Below are 21,112 nucleotides of genomic sequence, written 5' to 3'. Positions count from 1 at the left end.
GAGAAGGAGTGTTCATTTGAATGCACACAAAACAGGTTCCTGTATTTTGTTTACTGTATACACAGAATTTATGTAAATCCCTCTCACCACGTCAGAAGAACAGAGTGTATGTACTTTTTACTGTAAGAAAGAAATAGATCAATCTTCTCTATTCAGCTCCAAAATAGTATTTTGATCTCAGTATCACGGTTGTGTTGCCCTTGTGTGGAGAAGTAATGAAACTAATTCATATAGCTGGTCAGTGACAGGTTCTCAACATGTTATGTAGCCTATAATGTTTTCCTCACGATTCCATCTATATTTACTGATAATGATTGCATGTAACTGGTGACAGTTAACTGCTGGAGGTGTGTATTTGAGGCATAATAATGTTTATTCTGTTGAAGTTCCTGAAGTAGACGTTGGTTGTTCATAATGCGTACAGTACAGTATTTCAGACCAAGTTCAAAGTGAGTTTGAATAGTCATTCTGAGGAGATTGTTCTAGAATTGAACAACGTAACACAGTACAGAATAGTTTCTGTTCTATTTATACCATTCTTAGAATGATCATAAATAAGGATCTATCTTTGGCTGTGAGTGACGTGTCATAGCCCACATTCTATTTGGAGGATGAGTGACACATAGCTCAATCTTTGATGTATACTTCTGGGTTGTTGAAAGTTTGGCCTTGAATTGGAATGAGAATGTAGGAAGAAGAGTAGGAGTCTTCTTGGCTGATGTTTGGATGATTTGAAATGATCTACACAGACTCTTCCTCAATCTCTAGTTGACTACTAGAAAAGTAGCAGTAGAGCAACGGAACACAGAGACACAAGCAAAACTTCAGAATTGATCAATGACATGTGTTTTCAGTTGATACAATACATGCTATAATTGTATGATTTTTAAGGTTAATATACTCAAAATAATTAACGTCATTTGTCTTTTTGAAAACTCAGGCCTAGGTGTGCTTGCTATATCCTAATTTGTATTCTCCGATATCCTTTATACGGTTATAATGGTTGATAATGGTTAATAACAGTTAATAATGGTTGATATTTTGATCAACAGCATTGTAACCCATCATGTCTCTCAATAATTGTTTATTTCAGGAAGAAGAAAAAGTGATTGTACATACTGGAAGGTGCACCTGTCAGAAAACAAGATGGCATCTCATGTTACCTTGAGGCCTCAGATACCAGGGACTGGGAGGAGGATGGCCCAGGTCAAACCTACAAGGATCAACCACCAATTTACAGGTAACAATACTACAGATAAAAACATAAAATATATCATATTCCACATATCCTTTCACTTAATATTCAGTTTACCTTTCGTTCTTCACGGGTGCAAATACTTAACAAGTTGGCCCTAAGAGTACGGCAGTAGTTAAAACGAGTAGTTAAAACGTTGGTCCTCAAACCGTATATACATCAATTGAGAAGTCTGAGACGTATGCATATGATGCTCTTGCTTGTATATTAGGTACCGTGGTGTAGCTACTAGCTAATGCAGTCATCCCCAGTGTTGTGTTCTGGTACAGAATAGTTTTCTATTGTGCGGAAATAAATGAGAGAAAGGGAGTGGAAGTTAGTCCATTATTGAGATGTGTTTGTTTTACTAGTGGCGGTAATTTTGTCTCAGTCGATAGGTCATCTTGGGTTTTGGGAAGGTGCTACATGTCTTAATTTCACCCTGCTTCTCACAGCAGGCACATAATCCTGGAGCAACAGGAAATGTGAATTATTATGTGGATTATAATTCATTGACATTTTTCTAGGGGTTGATACATTTTCCGACAGGGCAAACCAAGTCATTCAATTTAAAGTGGAAATTAGAAACTTTAGAAGCCATTTTAAACCTTGAATACACTACAATTAGCATTTCCTGCTGAGCAGGAAAATGATCTGCGAAAACAGTGATCAAAGTAGATCTGTATGTAAGAACCCTAAGCTGTGTGTGTTGTGTGTGTTGAGGACAGAGACCATGGATAGATACTTCATACAACTTAGACAGCATGGTAGTTTTCCAAATACCATATCTAATAATTAAAACAATTTGAAATACATAGTTAATAGTTAACATAGTTAATTTTTTAATTGTAAAATATTTCATTTCAAAATGTTCACAGCCTCAGGTCATGAGGACATGTATTTAGATTGTAAAAATAAATACACTTTTAGTAATTAATATAGGCCTATACAGTATTTGCAGTCCAAGCCAAATGTACTATTATTTTGCTGTCTAATGTTTGAGTTAGGGTGAGGCTGCAAGGGTCGGTTCAACGTTACTGTTCCTCAAACCACACACTTCCTAAATATTATTTTGAACAAACTGAATACCAACTCCAAATATAATTTAGTTTATTCCTTTATCCTCTGAAATGTTTTCATTTTTCACATTCTACATTCTTGTTCTCTCTCTATTTTACTCAGAGACACACACTTCTTTTTATCCTTTTAAAATACTGTGATCAAGTGGCTTGCTATAGCTAAGGTGCAGGGGAGTTGGGTGTCTAATCCATATTTGAGAGCCTTTGCTGCGGTGCCTTATCTCTTTAAGTGAGCAGGGGCTCATCCTGGGTTTGGGACTGCTCATGTGGAAAGGCTGTTCTGGTGGCTCTGTCTGTTTCACCCCTAATTCCTAAGCAAGCCACCCCCCCTCACCTCTTTTTCTCATTCTTTCTCTGTTCCGCTTTCTATTCATGTAACCCCGATCTGTTAATATTTTGTTCACTTTTTCTTAAGGAATAGTCATATTTTCTAGGACACTTTTAATTCTTAGATGTCATTTTTAGAAATATGGCAGTATTTTTGTTGATGCTTATGTTAGAGTAAAGACCCGTTTTAAGACCTACCTTCACAAACATTGAATATTTAAAGATGTACTTAAAGAAATGACAAAGAGTACCTAAACAAGAAGGCCAGGTCCAAAGCAAGGTCAAATCATCATGGCTTCCAACCTTGGGGCGTTCAGTTGGAGGCTAGCTCAGTGAAATGTCTTGAGAGGGTCTTTGACTTGCCTAGACTTTCCCAAGCTTTTATATTACCGTATGCAAAGACTTCTCTGTGCGCTGCTCTCAAACGTGGATGTAAATTATGCCCTGAGCATTATGCAGTCTGATTTGAGTAACATCTCTGCAAATGAATGCAGTGGTGGTGGTGGTGGTGGTGTGTGTGTGTGTGTGTGTGTGTGTGTGTGTATGTGTGTGTGTGTGTGTGTGTGTGTGTGTGTGTGTGTGTGTGTGTGTGTGTGTATGTGTGTGTGTGTGTGTGTATATGTGAGTGTGTGTGTGTCATGACAGGGGAACTAATGTATGTGGAGTGCATTAATAAACATCAGAAACAATCACAGACCTTTAGTTCATTTGTTGGCTTTTTCCTATTTTCAACCATAACAAAATATATTATGAAAATTCCCCAATTGTCTCACAAGAAGGTCTGTGAGTGAAATGACAGAGAAACAATATTAATCTAGGGAAGGCGATACAAAGGCCTGCAAGTCAAATTTACACATGTATAGTTTGTGTGGTTGAGGGGCTTCAGGCCCTAAGAGCAGAGAGAGAGAGGAGAGAAAGCTCTGGTATTTCTATGCAAACTAGGGCTGGAATAATGAGAGGAGTGTGTGGGGGTGGGAGGGGTGGATGGAGGAGGGAAGGGTAGGGGGGTTCGTGGCAGGTTTTGAAAGGCAGCCGGCTGTAGACTGAATGGGAGAGAGAAACGGGGGAGACAGACGGGGGGGGGGGGGGGGGGGGGGGGGGCATGGGGTACAGGGGGACAGGGGGGTAGTGGTAGGGGCCCCATTGGTATGGCCCATCCACCAGAGCAGCTGTGAAAAGAGGTCTCGTCTTTTTCCCACGCCCAGCAAGACGCAAAACAGTAGTTCAGCTCGCTAGGGTCAAGTCCCATCGCTAATATATACACACACATGCATACAAACACGCAGAGAAAAACATTCATGTATAAAAGTTGTGCAAATGAATGAGCTGTCTGGGAGGCACTCTGACATGGAGACACCTGCCATTCTCCCAGAACACACTGCAGCCTCACTTGGGGCCACTGGGTTCGATGGGGAGACAAATCATTCCTCATTTCAACTTGAACTTACACTCTCAGAAGAACAAAAACACTTTTTAAAGTCTTGATTTTAGCTGCACAAGTACTGCATCTCTGTTTTAAAATATTGTTATGTAATGCATTTTGCAATGGAACATATATTTCAGGATTTGTTTAGACACATTTTTGAATCGTTCAGATAGTGATATAGCCGGTCACATATTATTACATTCAGGATGTTATGATGCTCTAGAGAGATGGTTAGTTACGGTTGTGTTGTATTACGTTGTGTTGATAGCTGTTATATTCCCACCCACACTCTGCACCCCCTGCAGACAAACTCAGACTCATAGCCTTGAGCTTGGCTGTGTGACACCTAGAATGCTTTGGGAGAAAACACAAAAGACAGCACATTTAAACAAGGAGAGAATGGGGGTCAGTGGGTGGGTGGGTGGGTGGGTGGGTGGGTGGAAGACATGACAACTTTAGAGGAATGTCTTGCAGGCGGACTCTCAGTGTGATTCCGGTCCTAATAATGGGGGCATGGGTGTGAAAGGGAAAGGGGACATTTTAGTATTCAGCTATACACACAGAATACAAAATACCATCTTTGATTCATGCAAGTATTCTATCGCCAGGCTCTGTGATAACAATAAAGATATGAGAGCGAGGGAGAGAGCATTTCAGGAAGTCTTCAGAATGTTGTCGCAGCTGCGTGTTCACTCTCATATCAGAGCACATTTAAAATGTTTAGTCACGATTTGTAACAAAATAGTTAGTTATTAGAGGATATCACCTTAAAATGTTTTAGGCTTTTAAAAGCTACCTAATATTGTTGACATATTCATACAGTCCACACATATTCTACCACTGGTTTCATTGTTTGAGGTGAGCCGTTATATAGATGGCAAAAATGGTTACTGTGGTCTTGTCTTACTGTTCGTTGCAGTGGCATCGACACCCAGAGCCCTGACACACACAGTTTTCTCCTTCTTCTTTCTCTCACTGCCTGTGCACTACCCAGAACGGTGCCGCACTCAAATCACTCCTGCCGCCGTCCTCGGCTGCATCCATGCTACTCTGAGCTGTGTCACACTAATATTGCTCCCCACTTGACACGATTAACTATCCCGCTTTACGTTCCGCAAAATTAAAAGACACAAGCCTTCCAGTCCTTTGAGTGAACAGTTATTAAGCACTCATCCCTCTCCTCTCCTCTCCTCTCCTCTCCTCTCCTCTCCTCTCCTCTCCTCTCCTCTCCTCTCCTCTCCTCTCCTCTCCTCTCCTCTCCTCTCCCCTGCCCTGGTATTCAGACAGAGGTGGAGAATAGAGAGGGGCACCTCCTCCTAATTAGCTCTGTGTAAAGACGTATTGTGAGCGTCAGTGTGCGTATGGAGAGGATCTGTGCCGCAGGCAGTGGGAGTATTGTGAGGTGATGTATAGTCTGTTTATTGGGTTTGTTCGTGGAGTTTAAACCCTGCTGTTTGAATAGAATACACTCTCTCCTCTCACTCTCTCATCTTTACCCTTTGAAGGGACAGGAGTGAAGAGAGAGAGACAGACTTTTACCGTACTACATATCAAATAAAATTGTATTAGTCACATGCGCCGAAAACAACAGGCTCCACAACAACAGACCTTACAGTGAAATGCTTACTTACAAGCCCCTAACCAACAATGCAGTTTCAAAAATAAAAGAGGTGGGCAATGCAAATAGTCTGGGTAGCCATTTGATCAGATGTTCAGGAGTCTTATGGCTTGGGGGTAGAAGCTGTTGAGAAGCCTCTTGGACCTAGACCTGGAGCTTCGGTACAGCTTGCCATGTGGTAGCAGTGAGAAGTCTACGACTGGGGTGGCTGGAGTCTTTGACAATTATATAATAGGGTATATACTGTGTTGTTTGTATTTGAAGTGTAGATTAACAATGTCTTACATGCGCCACTTCTGAACTGCAGCTGACGTCCCCTCTGAATTCCTATAACCACTGCAGCTATAAGACCATATACTGAAGGAGAGACGGATATAAACTGAAAACAGAATGGGTGTGGAGAGGAGAGCTGATGAGAGGAGATGGGGGGGAGAGATGAGTGAAGGGGGAAGTAGGGAAATGAAAAAGAAGCCAGAGAGCATACCTGCCTGCCTGGTCTGCCTGCCTGATCTGCCTGCCTGCCTGGTCTGTCTGCCTGGTCTGTCTGCCTGGTCTGAGATTGTAAACGTCAATCAAAATGGAGACAGACAAAAAAGATAGAAATACAGACAGATATCCACTTTGCCCAGATTTGCCTTCCCTTCTTCTCCCTTTCTCTTTCTTATTTTGTTCTTTTCTCTCATTCTCTTGCTTCCTCTTGTTTTTATGTCGTGTTTAACATGTTTTAATTGAGTTAGCTATATCCGTCTGCTCTCCCCTCTCGTTCCTCTTGGTTTACTGCTCCTCCAGGGTAGGTTGAAGGAGTTCTACCATTGTAATCCTTTACTACAGGACAAAGCTGACCCCCCCCCCCCCTTCCAACCACAGGGGTCTTTTAGCCCCCCAGTGAGTAAGAAGGTCTCTACTCTAAGCTATGTCCCCTGTAACCACAGACAACTAGCCCCCCAGTGAGTGAGAAGGCCTCTACCACTATAAACTACCTCCCCTGTAACCACAGACAATTAGCCCCCCAGTGAGTGAGAAGGTCTCTACCACTACAAACGACCTCCCCTGTAACCACAGACAACTAGCCCCCCAGTGAGTGAGAAGGTCTCTACCACTATAAACGACCTCCCCTATAACCACAGACAATTAGCCCCCCAGTGAGTGAGAAGGTCTCTACCACTACAAACGACCTCCCCTGTAACCACAGACAACTAGCCCCCCAGTGAGTGAGACGGTCTCTACCACTATAAACGACCTCCCCTATAACCACAGACAATTAGCCCCCCAGTGAGTGAGAAGGCCTCTACCACTACAAACGACCTCCCCTGTAACCACAGACAATTAGCCCCCCAGTGAGTGAGAAGGTCTCTACCACTATAAACGACCTCCCCTATAACCACAGACAATTAGCCCCCCAGTGAGTGAGAAGGTCTCTACCACTATAAACGACCTCCCCTATAACCACAGACAATTAGCCCCCCAGTGAGTGAGAAGGTCTCTACCACTACAAACGACCTCCCCTGTAACCACAGACAACTAGCCCCCCAGTGAGTGAGAAGGTCTCTACCACTATAAACGACCTCCCCTATAACCACAGACAATTAGCCCCCCAGTGAGTGAGAAGGCCTCTACCACTACAAACGACCTCCCCTGTAACCACAGACAATTAGCCCCCCAGTGATTGAGAAGGTCTCTACCACTATAAACGACCTCCCCTATAACCACAGACAATTAGCCCCCCAGTGAGTGAGAAGGTCTCTACCACTATAAACGACCTCCCCTATAACCACAGACAATTAGCCCCCCAGTGAGTGAGAAGGTCTCTACCACTACAAACAACCTCCCCTATAACCACAGACAATTAGCCCCCCAGTGAGTGAGAAGGTCTCTACCACTATAAACGACCTCCCCTATAACCACAGACAATTAGCCCCCCAGTGAGTGAGAAGGTCTCTACCACTACAAACAACCTCCCCTGTAACCACAGACAACTAGCCCCCCAGTGAGTGAGAAGGTCTCTACCACTATAAACTACCTCCCCTGTAACCACCGACAATTAGCCCCCCAGTGAGTGAGAAGGTCTCTACCACTATAAACGACCTCCCCTGTAACCACAGACAATTAGCCCCCCAGTGAGTGAGAAGGTCTCTACCACTATAAACTACCTCCCCTGTAACCACCGACAATTAGCCCCCCAGTGAGTGAGAAGGTCTCTACCACTATAAACGACCTCCCCTATAACCACAGACAATTAGCCCCCCAGTGAGTGAGAAGGCCTCTACCACTACAAACGACCTCCCCTGTAACCACAGACAATTAGCCCCCCAGTGAGTGAGAAGGTCTCTACCACTATAAACGACCTCCCCTATAACCACAGACAATTAGCCCCCCAGTGAGTGAGAAGGTCTCTACCACTATAAACGACCTCCCCTATAACCACAGACAATTAGCCCCCCAGTGAGTGAGAAGGTCTCTACCACTACAAACGACCTCCCCTATAACCACAGACAATTAGCCCCCCAGTGAGTGAGAAGGTCTCTACCACTATAAACGACCTCCCCTATAACCACAGACAATTAGCCCCCCAGTGAGTGAGAAGGTCTCTACCACTACAAACGACCTCCCCAGTAACCACAGACAACTAGCCCCCCAGTGAGTGAGAAGGTCTCTACCACTATAAATGACCTCCCCTATAACCACAGTCAACTAGCCCCCCAGTGAGTGAGAAGGTCTCTACCACTACAAACGACCTCCCCTGTAACCACAGACAATTAGCCCCCCAGTGAGTGAGAAGGTCTCTACCACTATAAACGACCTCCCCTATAACCACAGACAATTAGCCCCCCAGTGAGTGAGAAGGTCTCTACCACTACAAACGACCTCCCCTGTAACCATAGACAACTAGCCCCCCAGTGAGTGAGAAGGTCTCTACCACTATAAACGACCTCCCCTGTAACCACCGACAATTAGCCCCCCAGTGAGTGAGAAGGTCTCTACCACTATAAACGACCTCCCCTGTAACCACAGACAACTAGCCCCCCAATGAGTGAGAAGGTCTCTACCACTATAAACTACCTCCCCTGTAACCACCGACAATTAGCCCCCCAGTGAGTGAGAAGGTCTCTACCACTATAAACGACCTCCCTTGTAACCACAGACAACTAGCCCCCCAGTGAGTGAGAAGGTCTCTACCACTACAAACGACCTCCCCTATAACCACAGACAATTAGCCCCCCAGTGAGTGAGAAGGTCTCTACCACTATAAACGACCTCCCCTGTAACCACAGACAACTAGCCCCCCAGTGAGTGAGAAGGTCTCTACCACTATAAACGACCTCCCCTATAACCACAGACAAAGCGATATATTGAGGAGACTATGTTTTGTCACTGCAATGGTAGTGATTTATTGTTGGGGGTTTTTAGACTTTGGGGGAAAGCTGTGAGCTGTCTGTTGAGATTATATTCCTTCACTCACTCTGCAAACTCATATTGGGGCGGCAGGGTAGCCTAGTGTTTAGAGCATTGGACTAGTAACCGAAAGGTTGCAAATTAAAATCCCAGAGCTGAGAAGGTACAAATCTGTCGCTCTGCCCCTGAACAGACAGTTAACCCACTGTTCCTAGGACGTCATTGAAAATAAGAATTTGTTCTTAACTGACTTGCCTAGTAAAATAAATAAAAAATAACAGGACAATCAATATATTCAGTTGAGCCTATAGATGTCTTATTAGCCGATCTCCTTCCCTCTCTCTCTTTCTCTCCCTAGGCTACCATTCCTCCGCCCTTCCCTCTCTCTTTCTCTCCCTAGGCTACCATTCCTCCTCCCTTCCCTCTCTCTTTCTCTACCTAGGCTACCATTCCTCCTCCCTTCCCTCTCTCTTTCTCTACCTAGGCTACCATTCCTCCTCCCTTCCCTCTATCTTTCTCTACCTAGGCTACCATTCCTCCTCCCTTCCCTCTCTCTTTCTCTACCTAGGCTACCATTCCTCCTCCCTTCCCTCTATCTTTCTCTACCTAGGCTACCATTCCTCCTCCCTTCCCTCTATCTTTCTCTCCCTAGGCTACCATTCCTCCGCCCTTCCCTCTCTCTTTCTCTCCCTAGGCTACCATTCCTCCTCCCTTCCCTCTCTCTTTCTCTACCTAGGCTACCATTCCTCCGCCCTTCCCTCTCTCTTTCTCTCCCTAGGCTACCATTCCTCCTCCCTTCCCTCTCTCTTTCTCTACCTAGGCTACCATTCCTCCTCCCTTCCCTCTCTCTTTCTCTACCTAGGCTACCATTCCTCCTCCCTTCCCTCTATCTTTCTCTACCTAGGCTACCATTCCTCCTCCCTTCCCTCTATCTTTCTCTACCTAGGCTACCATTCCTCCTCCCTTCCCTCTATCTTTCTCTCCCTAGGCTACCATTCCTCCTCCCTTCCCTCTATCTTTCTCTCCCTAGGCTACCATTCCTCCTCCCTTCCCTCTATCTTTCTCTCCCTAGGCTACCATTCCTCCTCCCTTCCCTATATCTTTCTCTACCTAGGCTACCATTCCTCCTCCCTTCTCTGTCTTTCTCTACCTAGGCTACCATTCCTCCTCCCTTCCCTCTCTCTCTTTCTCTACCTACGCTACCATTCCTCCTCCCTTCCCTCTCTCTTTCTCTCCCTAGGCTACCATTCCTCCTCCCTTCTCTATCTTTCTCTACCTAGGCTACCATTCCTCCTCCCTTCCCTCTCTCTTTCTCTACCTAGGCTACCATTCCTCCTCCCTTCCCTCTATCTTTCTCTCCCTAGGCTACCATTCCTCCTCCCTTCCCTCTATCTTTCTCTACCTAGGCTACCATTCCTCCTCCCTTCCCCCTCTCTTTCTCTACCTAGGCTACCATTCCTCCTCCCTTCCCTCTATCTTTCTCTCCCTAGGCTACCATTCCTCCTCCCTTCTCTCTATCTTTCTCTCCCTAGGCTACCATTCCTCCTCCCTTCTCTCTATCTTTCTATCCCTAGGCTACCATTCCTCCGCCCTTCCCTCTCTCTTTCTCTACCTAGGCTACCATTCCTCCTCCCTTCCCTCTCTCTTTCTCTACCTAGGCTACCATTCCTCCTCCCTTCTCTCTATCTTTCTCTCCCTAGGCTACCATTCCTTCTCCCTATTATCCCTCAAGTCCGAAGCCCTGGGCTACTCACAAAATCCAATAAATTATATTTGTCACGTGCCGAATACAACTGGCGCAGACTTTACCGTGAAATGCTTGTTTATGAGCCCTTATCAACGATGCAGAGTAACACAAGAGGACCACAATAAAATACGCAAGAATGGAGCAGGGATTACCAGTACCAAATCAATGTGGAGCTATATACAGGGAGTACCAGATCAATGTGGAGCTATATACAGGGAGTACCAGTACCAAATCAATGTGGAGCTTTAAACAGGGAGTACCAGATCAATGTGGAGCTATATACAGGGAGTACCAGATCAATGTGGAGCTATATACAGGGAGTACCAGATAAATGTGGAGCTGTATACAGGGAGTACCAGTACCAGATCAATGTGGAGCTATATACAGGGAGTATCAGTACCAGATCAATGTGGAGCTATATACAGGGAGTACCAGATCAATGTGGAGCTGTATACAGGGAGTACCAGTACCAGATCAATGTGGAGCTACAGTGGGGCAAAAAAGTATTTAGTCAGCCACCAATTGTGCAAGTTCTCCCACTTAAAAAGATGAGAGGCCTGTCATTTTCATCATAGGTACACTTCAACTATGACAGACAAAATGAGGAAAAAAAATCCAGAAAATCACATTGTAGGATTTTTAATGAATTTATTTGCAAATTGTGGTGGAAAATAAGTATTTGGTCAATAACAAAAGTTTATCTCAATACTTTGTTATATACCCTTTGTTGGCAATGACAGAGGTCAAACGTTTTCTGTAAGTCTTCACAAGGTTTTCACACACTGTTGCTGGTATTTTGGCCCATTCCTCCATGCAGATCTCCTCTAGAGCAGTGATGTTTTGGGGCTGTTGCTGGGCAACACGGACTTTCAACTCCCTCCAAAGATTTTCTATGGGGTTGAGATCTGGAGACTGGCTAGGCCACTCCAGGACCTTAATGCTTCTTACGAAGCCACTCCTTCGTTGCCCGGGCGGTGTGTTTGGGATCATTGTCATGCTGAAAGACCCAGCCACATTTCATCTTCAATGCCCTTGCTGATGGAAGGAGGTTTTCACTCAAAATCTCACGATACATGGCCCCATTCATTCTTTCCTTTACACGGATCAGTCGTCCTGGTCCCTTTGCAGAAAAACAGCCCCAAAGCATGATGTTTCCACCCCTATGCTTCACAGTAGGTATGGTGTTCTTTGGATGCAACTCAGCATTCTTTGTCCTCCAAACACGACGAGTTGAGTTTTTACCAAAAAGTTATATTTTGGTTTCATCTGACCATATGACATTCTCCCAATCTTCTTCTGGATCATCCAAATGCTCTCAAGCAAACTTCAGATGGGCCTGGACATGTACTGGCTTAAGCAGGGGAACACGTCTGGCACTGCAGGATTTGAGTCCCTGGCGGCGTAGTGTGTTACTGATGGTAGGCTTTGTTACTTTGGTCCCAGCTCTCTGCAGGTCATTCACTAGGTCCCCCCGTGTGGTTCTGGGATTTTTGCTCACCGTTCTTGTGATCATTTTGACCCCACGGGGTGAGATCTTGCGTGGAGCCCCAGATCGAGGGAGATTATCAGTGGTCTTGTATGTCTTCCATTTCCTAATAATTGCTCCCACAGTTGATTTCTTCAAACCAAGCTGCTTACCTATTGCAGATTCAGTCTTCCCAGCCTGGTGCAGGTCTACAATTTTGTTTCTGGTGTCCTTTGACAGCTCTTTGGTCTTGGCCATAGTGGTGTTTGGGGTGTGACTGTTGAGGTTGTGGACAGGTGTCTTTTATACTGATAACAAGTTCAAACAGGTGCCATTAATACAGGTAACGAGTGGAGGACAGAGGAGCCTCTTAAAGAAGAAGTTACAGGTCTGTGAGAGCCAGAAATCTTGCTTGTTTGTAGGTGACCAAATACTTATTTTCCACCATACTTTGCAAATAAATTCATTATAAATCCTACAATGTGATTTTCTGGAGAAAAAAAATCTAATTTTGTCTGTCACAGGGAGAACTTGCACAATTGGTGGCTGACTAAATACTTTTTTGCCCCACTGTATATATAGGGAGTACCAGTACCAGATCAATGTGGAGCTATATACAGGGAGTATCAGTACCAGATCAATGTGGAGCTATATACATGGAGTATCAGTACCAGATCAATGTGGAGCTGTATACAGGGAGTACCAGTACCAGATCAATGTGGATCTATATACAGGGAGTACCAGTACCAGATCAATGTGGAGCTATATACAGGGAGTATCAGTACCAGATCAATGTGGAGCTATATACAGGGAGTACCAGATCAATGTGGAGCTATATACATGGAGTATCAGTACCAGATCAATGTGGAGCTATATACAGGGAGTACCAGTACCAGATCATTGTGGAGCTAGATACAGGGAGCACCAGTGCCAGATCAATGTGGAGCTATATACAGGGAACCAGTACCAGATCAATGTGGAGCTATATACAGGGAGTACCAGTACCAGATCAATGTGGAGCTATAAACAGGGTGTACCAGTACCAGATCAATGTGGAGCTGTATACAGGGAGTACCAGATCAATATGCAGCCATATACAGGGAGTACCAGATCAATGTGAAGCTATATACAGGGAGTACCAGATCAATGTGGAGCTATATACAGGGAGTACCAGATCAATGTGGAGCTATATACAGGGAGTATCAGATCAATGTAGAGCTACATACAGGGAGTACCAGGCTGGTTGGGTTGTGTATCGGAGGACGCATGACATTCAGCCTTCGTCTCTCCCGAGCCCGTACGGGAGTTGTAGCAATGAGACAAGATAGTAGCTACTACAACAATTGGATACCACGAAATTGGGGAGAAAAAAGGGGTAAAATGTTTTACAAATTTAAAAAATAAATTTGTGGAGTGGTTGAAAAACTAGTTTTAATGACTCCAACCTAAGTGTATGTAAACTTCCGACTTCAACTGTACATGAAGGCAGGGTAAAGTGACTAGGCATCAGGATAGATAATAATACGGTATTTGAGGTAGATATGTACATGAAGGCAGGGTAAAGTGACTAGACATCAGGATAGATAATAATAATAAGGTATTTGAGGTAGATATGTACATGAAGGCAGGGTAAAGTGACTAGACATCAGGATAGATAATAATAATAAGGTATTTTAGGTAGATATGTACATGAAGGCAGGGTAAAGTGACTAAACATCAGGATAGATAATAATAAGGTATTTGAGGTAGATATGTACATGAAGGCAGGGTAAAGTGACTAGACATCAGGATAGATAATAATACGGTATTTGAGGTAGATATGTACATGAAGGCAGGGTAAAGTGACTAGACATCAGGATAGATAATAATAATAAGGTATTTGAGGTAGATATGCAGATGATGTCAGGGTAAAGTGACTAGACATCAGGATAGATAATAATAATAAGGTATTTGAGGTAGATATGTACATGAAGGCAGGGTAAAGTGACTAGACATCAGGATATATAATAATAATAAGGTATTTGAGGTAGATAAGTACATGAAGGCAGGGTAAGGTGACTAGACATCAGGATAGATAAAAAGGACAGAGTAAAATAAAGGACAGAGTAGCAGCAGCATATGATGAGTGTAAAAGTGTGTGAGTGTACATGTGTTTGTGTTCAAATTAAATCAAGTTTTACTTCTCACATACATATGTTTAGCAGATGTTATTGCGGGTGTAGTGAAATGCTTGTATTTCTTGCTTCAACAGTGCAATTATCAGGTTTCAGGTAAGACCCAAATGCAGACTGTGTTGAAATAACAATGTTTATTACAGCAGCAGGAGCAGGCAAACAACAGGTCAAAGCAGGCAGGGGTCGATAATCCAGAGTAGTGGGCAACGGTACAGGACGGCAGGCAGGCTCAGGGTCAGGGGTAGAGTGGTCAGGCAGGCTCAGGGTCAGGGGCAGAGTGGTCAGGCAGGGTCAGGGGCAGAGTGGTCAGGCAGGCAGGCTCACGGTCAGGGGCAGAGTGGTCAGGCAGGTGAGTTCAGAGTCAGGACAGGCAAGGGTCAAAACCAGGAGGGCGAGAAAAAGAGAGAATGTGTGTGTGTGTGTGTGTGTGTGTGTGTGTGTGTGTGTGTGTGTGTGTGTGTGTGTGTGTGTGTGTGTGTGTGTGTGTGTGTGTGTGTGTGTGTGTGTGTGTGTGTGTGTGTGTGTTGTATTTTTGAGTATTGTGTAGTAGCCTGAACCTATCGATGTTACATTGAACTAGGTGAATGGAATATGAATGATTGTCATCCAACATGTTGTAATAGAAATAAGGCCATCCTCATGAAAAAAATAATCCTCCTCCCTCATCTTAAACAGCACGACCGCCACTGGTATGTGTATATGGTCTCGTGAGTGTGTATATATAGTCGGGTGAGTGTATATAGTCTGGTCAGTGTATATAGTCTGGTCAGTGTATATAGTCTCGTGAGTGTGTATATATAGTCTGGTGAGTGTATATAGTCTAGTGAGTGTGTGTATATATAGCTTGGTCAGTGTATATAGTCTGGTCAGTGTATATAGTCTAGTGAGTGTGTATATATAGTCTGGTCAGTGTATATATTCTAGTGAGTGTGTGTATATAGTCTGGTCAGTGGATATAGTCTGGTCAGTGTATATAGTCTGGTCAGTGTGTATATATAGTCTGGTCAGTGCATATAGTCTAGTGAGTGTGTATATATAGTCTGGTCAGTGTATATAGTCTGGTGAGTGTGTATATATAGTCTGGTCAGTGTATATAGTCTGGTGAGTGTGTGTATATAGTCTAGTGAGTGTGTATATATAGTCTGGTCAGTGTATATAGTCTAGTGAGTGTGTGTATATAGTCTGGTCAGTGTATATAGTCTGGTCAGTGTATATGGTCTCGTGAGTGTGTATATATAGCGTGGTCAGTGTATATAGTCTGGTCAGTGTATATAGTCTAGTGAGTGTGTGTATATAGTCTAGTGAGTGTGTATATATAGTCTGGTCAGTGTATATAGTCTGGTGAGTGTGTGTATATAGTCTAGTGAGTGTGTATATATAGTCTGGTCAGTGTATATATTTTAGTGAGTGTGTATATATAGTCTGGTCAGTGTATATAGTCTGTTCAGTGTATATAGTCTGGTCAGTGTGTATATATAGTCTGGTCAGTGCATATAGTCTAGTGAGTGTGTATATATAGTCTGGTCAGTGTATATAGTCTGGTGAGTGTGTATATATAGTCTGGTCAGTGTATATAGTCTGGTGAGTGTGTGTATATAGTCTAGTGAGTGTGTATATATAGTCTGGTCAGTGTATATAGTCTGGTGAGTGTGTGTATATAGTCTAGTGAGTGTGTATATATAGTCTGGTCAGTGTATATATTTTAGTGAGTGTGTATATATAGTCTGGTCAGTGTATATAGTCTGTTCAGTGTATATAGTCTGGTCAGTGTGTATATATAGTCTGGTCAGTGTATATGGTCTCGTGAGTGTGTATATATAGCCTGGTCAGTGTATATAGTCTGGTCAGTGTATATAGTCTGGTCAGTGTATATAGTCTGGTGAGTGTGTATATCAAAGTCTGGTCAGTGTATATATAGTCTGGTCAGTGTATATGGTCTCGTGAGTGTGTATATATAGCCTGGTCAGTGTATATAGTCTGGTCAGTGTATATAGTCTAGTGAGTGTGTATATATAGTCTGGTCAGTGTATATATTCTAGTGAGTGTGTGTATATAGTCTGGTCAGTGTATATATAGTCTGGTCAGTGTATATAGTCTAGTGAGTGTGTATATATAGTCTGGTCAGTGTATATAGTCTGGTCAGTGTGTATATATAGTTTGGTCAGTGTATATAGTCTAGTGAGTGTGTGTATATAGTCTGGTCAGTGTATATAGTCTAGTGAGTGTGTATATATAGTCTGGTCAGTGTATATAGTCTGGTCAGTGTATATAGTCTGGTCAGTGTATATGGTCTCGTGAGTGTGTATATATAGCCTGGTCAGTGTATATAGTCTGGTCAGTGTATATAGTCTAGTGAGTGTGTAGATATAGCCTGGTCAGTGTATATAGTCTGGTCAGTGTGTATATATAGTCTGGTCAGTGTATATAGTCTAGTGAGTGTGTATATATAGTCTAGTGAGTGTGTATATATAGTCTGGCCAGTGGATATAGTCTGGTCAGTGTATATAGTCTGGTCAGTGTGTATATATAGTCTGGTCAGTGCATATAGTCTAGTGAGTGTGTATATATAGTCTGGTCAGTGTATATAGTCTGGTGAGTGTGTGTATATAGTCTAGTGAGTGTGTATATATAGTCTGGTCAGTGTATATAGTCTAGTGAGTGTGTGTATATAGTCTGGTCAGTGTATATATTCTAGTGAGTGTGTATATATAGTCTGGTCAGTGTATATAGTCTGGTCAGTGTATATAGTCTAGTGAGTGTGTGTATATAGTCTAGTGAGTGTGTATATATAGTCTGGTCAGTGTATATAGTCTGGTGAGTGTGTGTATATAGTCTAGTGAGTGTGTATATATAGTCTGGTCAGTGTATATATTCTAGTGAGTGTGTATATATAGTCTGGTCAGTGTATATAGTCTGTTCAGTGTATATAGTCTGGTCAGTGTGTATATATAGTCTGGTCAGTGTATATGGTCTCGTGAGTGTGTATATATAGCCTGGTCAGTGTATATAGTCTGGTCAGTGTATATAGTCTGGTCAGTGTATATAGTCTGGTGAGTGTGTATATCTATAGTCTGGTCAGTGTATATATAGTCTGGTCAGTGTATATGGTCTCGTGAGTGTGTATATATAGCCTGGTCAGTGTATATAGTCTGGTCAGTGTATATAGTCTGGTCAGTGTATATAGTCTGGTCAGTGTATATAGTCTGGTGAGTGTGTATATATATAGTCTGGTCAGTGTATATATTCTAGTGAGTGTGTGTATATAGTCTGATCAGTGTATATATAGTCTGGTCAGTGTATATAGTCTAGTGAGTGTGTATATATAACCTGGTCAGTGTATATAGTCTGGTCAGTGTGTATATATAGTCTGGTCAGTGTATATAGTCTAGTGAGTGTGTATATATAGTCTGGTCAGTGTATATAGTCTAGTGAGTGTATATATATAGTCTGGTCAGTGTATATAGTCTGGTCAGTGTATATAGTCTGGTGAGTGTGTATATCTATAGTCTGGTCAGTGTATATATAGTCTGGTCACTGTATATGGTCTCGTGAGTGTGTATATATAGCCTGGTCAGTGTATATAGTCTGGTCAGTGTATATAGTCTAGTGAGTGTGTATATATAACCTGGTCAGTACACTTCAACTGTGAGAGACGGAATCTAAAACAAAAATCCAGAAAATCATATTGTATGATTTTTAAGTGAATAATTAGCATTTTATTGCATGACATAAGTATTTGATCACCTACCAACCAGTAAGAATTCCGGCTCTCACAGACCTGTTAGTTTTTCTTTAAGAAGCCCTCCCGTTCTCCACTCATTACCTGTATTAACTGCACCTGTTTGAACTCGTTACCTGTATAAAAGACACCTGTCCACACACTCAATCAGACAGACTCCAATCTCTCCACAATGGCCAAGACCAGGGAGCTGTGTGTAAGGACATCAGGGATAAAATTGTAGACCTGCACAAGGCTTGGATGGGCTACAGGACAATAGGCAAGCAGCTTGGTGAGAAGGCAACAACTGTTGGCACAATTATTAGAAAATGGAAGAAGTTCAAGATGACGGTCAATCACCCTCGGTCTGGGGCTCCATGCAAGATCTCACCTCGTGGGGCATCAATGATCATGAGGAAGGTGAGGGATCAGGCCAGAACTACACGGCAGGACCTGGTCAATGACCTGAAGAGAGATGGGACCACAGTCTCAAAGAAAACCATTAGTAACACACTACGCCGTCATGGATTAAAATCCTGCAGCGCACGCAAGGTCCCCCTGCTCAAGCCAGCGCATGTCCAGGCCCGTCTGAAGTTTGCCAATGACCATCTGGATGATCCAGAGGAGGAATGGGAGAAGGTCATGTGGTCTGATGAGACAAAAATAGAGCTTTTTGGTCTAAACTCCACTCGCCGTGTTTGGAGGAAGAAGAAGGATGAGTACAACCCCAAGAATACCATCCCAACCGTGAAGCATGGAGGTGGAAACATCATTCTTTGGGGATGCTTTTCTGCAAAGGGGACAGGACGACTGCACCGTATTGAGGGGAGGATGGATGGGGCCATGTATCGCGAGATCTTGGCCAACAACCTCCTTCCCTCAGTAAGAGCATTGAAGATGGGTCGTGGCTGGGTCTTCCAGCATGACAACAACCTGAAACACACAGCCAGGGCAACTAAGGAGTGGCTCCGTAAGAAGCATCTCAAGGTCCTGGAGTGGCCTAGCCAGTCTCAAGACATGAACCCAATAGAAAATTGTTGGAGAGAGCTGAAAGTCCGTATTGCCCAGCGACAGCCCCGAAACCTGAAGGATCTGGAGAAGGTCTGTATGGAGGAGTGGGCAAAAATCCCTGCTGCAGTGTGTGCAAACCTGGTCAAGAACTACAGGAAACGTATGATCTCTGTAATTGCAAACAAAGGTTTCTGTACCAAATATTAAGTTCTGCTTTTCTGATGTATCAAATACTTATGTCATGCAATAAAATGCAAATTAATTACTTAAAAATCATACAACGTGATTTTCTGGATTTTTGTTTTAGATTCCGTCTCTCACAGTTGAAGTGTACCTATGATAAAAATTACAGACCTCTACATGCTTTGTAAGTAGGAAAACCTGCAAAAGTGTATAAAATACTTGTTCTCCCCACTGTATATAGTCTGGTCAGTGTATATATTCTAGTGAGTGTGTATATATAGTCTGGTCAGTCTGTATATAGTCTAGTGACTGTGTATATAGTCTAGTGAGTGTGTATATAGTGTGTGTATATATAGTCTAGTGAGTATGTATATAGTGTGTATATATAGTCTAGTGAGTATGTATATTGTGTGTACATATAGTCTAGTGATATGATGTGTATGTATAGTCTAGTGAGTGTGTATATGATGTGTATGTATAGTCTAGCGAGTGTGTATATATAGTCTAGTGAGTATGTATATAGTGTGTATATATAGTCTAGTGAGTATGTATATAGTGTGTATATATAGTCTAGTGAGTATGTATATAGTGTGTATATATAGTCTAGTGAGTATGTATATAGTGTGTATATATAGTCTAGTGAGTATGTATGTAGTGTGTATATATAGTCTAGTGAGTATATATATAGTGTGTATATATAGTCTAGTGAGTATGTGTATAGTGTGTATATATAGTCTAGTGAGTATGTATATAGTGTGTATATATAGTCTAGTGAGTATGTATATAGTGTGTATATATAGTCTAGTGAGTATGTATATAGTGTGTATATATAGTCTAGTGAGTATGTATATAGTGTGTATATATAGTCTAGTGATTATCCATATAGGTTGTATATATAGTCTAGTGAGTATGTATATAGTCTAGTGAGTATGTATATAGTGTGTATATATAGTCTAGTGAGTATGTATATAGTGTGTATATATAGTCTAGTGAGTATGTATATAGTGTGTATATATAGTCTAGTGAGTATGTATATAGTGTGTATATATAGTCTAGTGAGTGTGTATATGATGTGTATGTATAGTGAGTATGTATATAGTGTGTATATATAGTCTAGTGAGTGTGTATATGATGTGTATGTATAGTGAGTGTGCGTAGGGTCAATGCAGATAGTTTGGGTACCATTAATTTACACTTTAGCAGTCTGGCTATTTAGCAGTTGGCTATTTAGCAGTCTGGCTATTTAGCAGTCTGGCTATTTAGCAGTCTGGCTATTTGCGATAGAAGTTGCCTCAGAGCCTGTTGATCCAAGAGCTGATGCTCCGGTACCGTTTGCCGGACTGTAGCAGAGTGAACAGTCTATGACTTGGGTGGCTGGAATCTTAGCCAATTTTTCGGGCCTTCCTTTGACAACGCCTGGTATAGAGGTCTTGGGTGGCAGAGTGCTTGGCCCCAGTGGTTTACTGGGCTGTCCGCACTACCCTCTGTAGCGCTTTGCGGTCAAGGGCAGTGCATTTTCCATACCAAGTGGTAATGCAGCCAGTCAAGATGCTCTCAATGTTGAAGCTGTAGAACTTTTTGAGGATCTGAGGGTCGATGCCAAATCTTTTCAGCCTCCTGAGGGGGAAAAGGTGCTGCCGAGCCCTCTTCACCACTGTGAGGATGTGTGTGGACCATGTTAAGTCCTTAGTGATGTGGACACCAAGGAACTTGAAGCTCTCAACCCGTTCCACAACA

At 42.9% G+C, this 21,112-nt stretch overlaps 1 long non-coding RNA gene across 1 annotated transcript in view; it reads left to right on the top strand.

Moving 5' to 3' along the window:
• The first annotated feature begins 1,100 nt into the window (after positions 1–1,100).
• The window catches only part of LOC139387284 (uncharacterized), a 46,349-nt gene continuing 26,337 nt past the window's right edge, over positions 1,101–21,112 (top strand). Inside the window, exon 1 of the long non-coding RNA XR_011629150.1 lies at positions 1,101–1,240. This is a non-coding gene — a long non-coding RNA (uncharacterized lncRNA). The remainder of the gene's footprint in view (positions 1,241–21,112) is intronic.

Source organism: Oncorhynchus clarkii, chromosome 28, assembly GCF_045791955.1.
Source record: "Oncorhynchus clarkii lewisi isolate Uvic-CL-2024 chromosome 28, UVic_Ocla_1.0, whole genome shotgun sequence".
Classification (NCBI taxonomy): domain Eukaryota; kingdom Metazoa; phylum Chordata; class Actinopteri; order Salmoniformes; family Salmonidae; genus Oncorhynchus; species Oncorhynchus clarkii.
The sequence above is the reverse complement of the archived record's forward strand: the minus strand, read 5'-3'. Positions and strand labels throughout refer to the sequence as shown.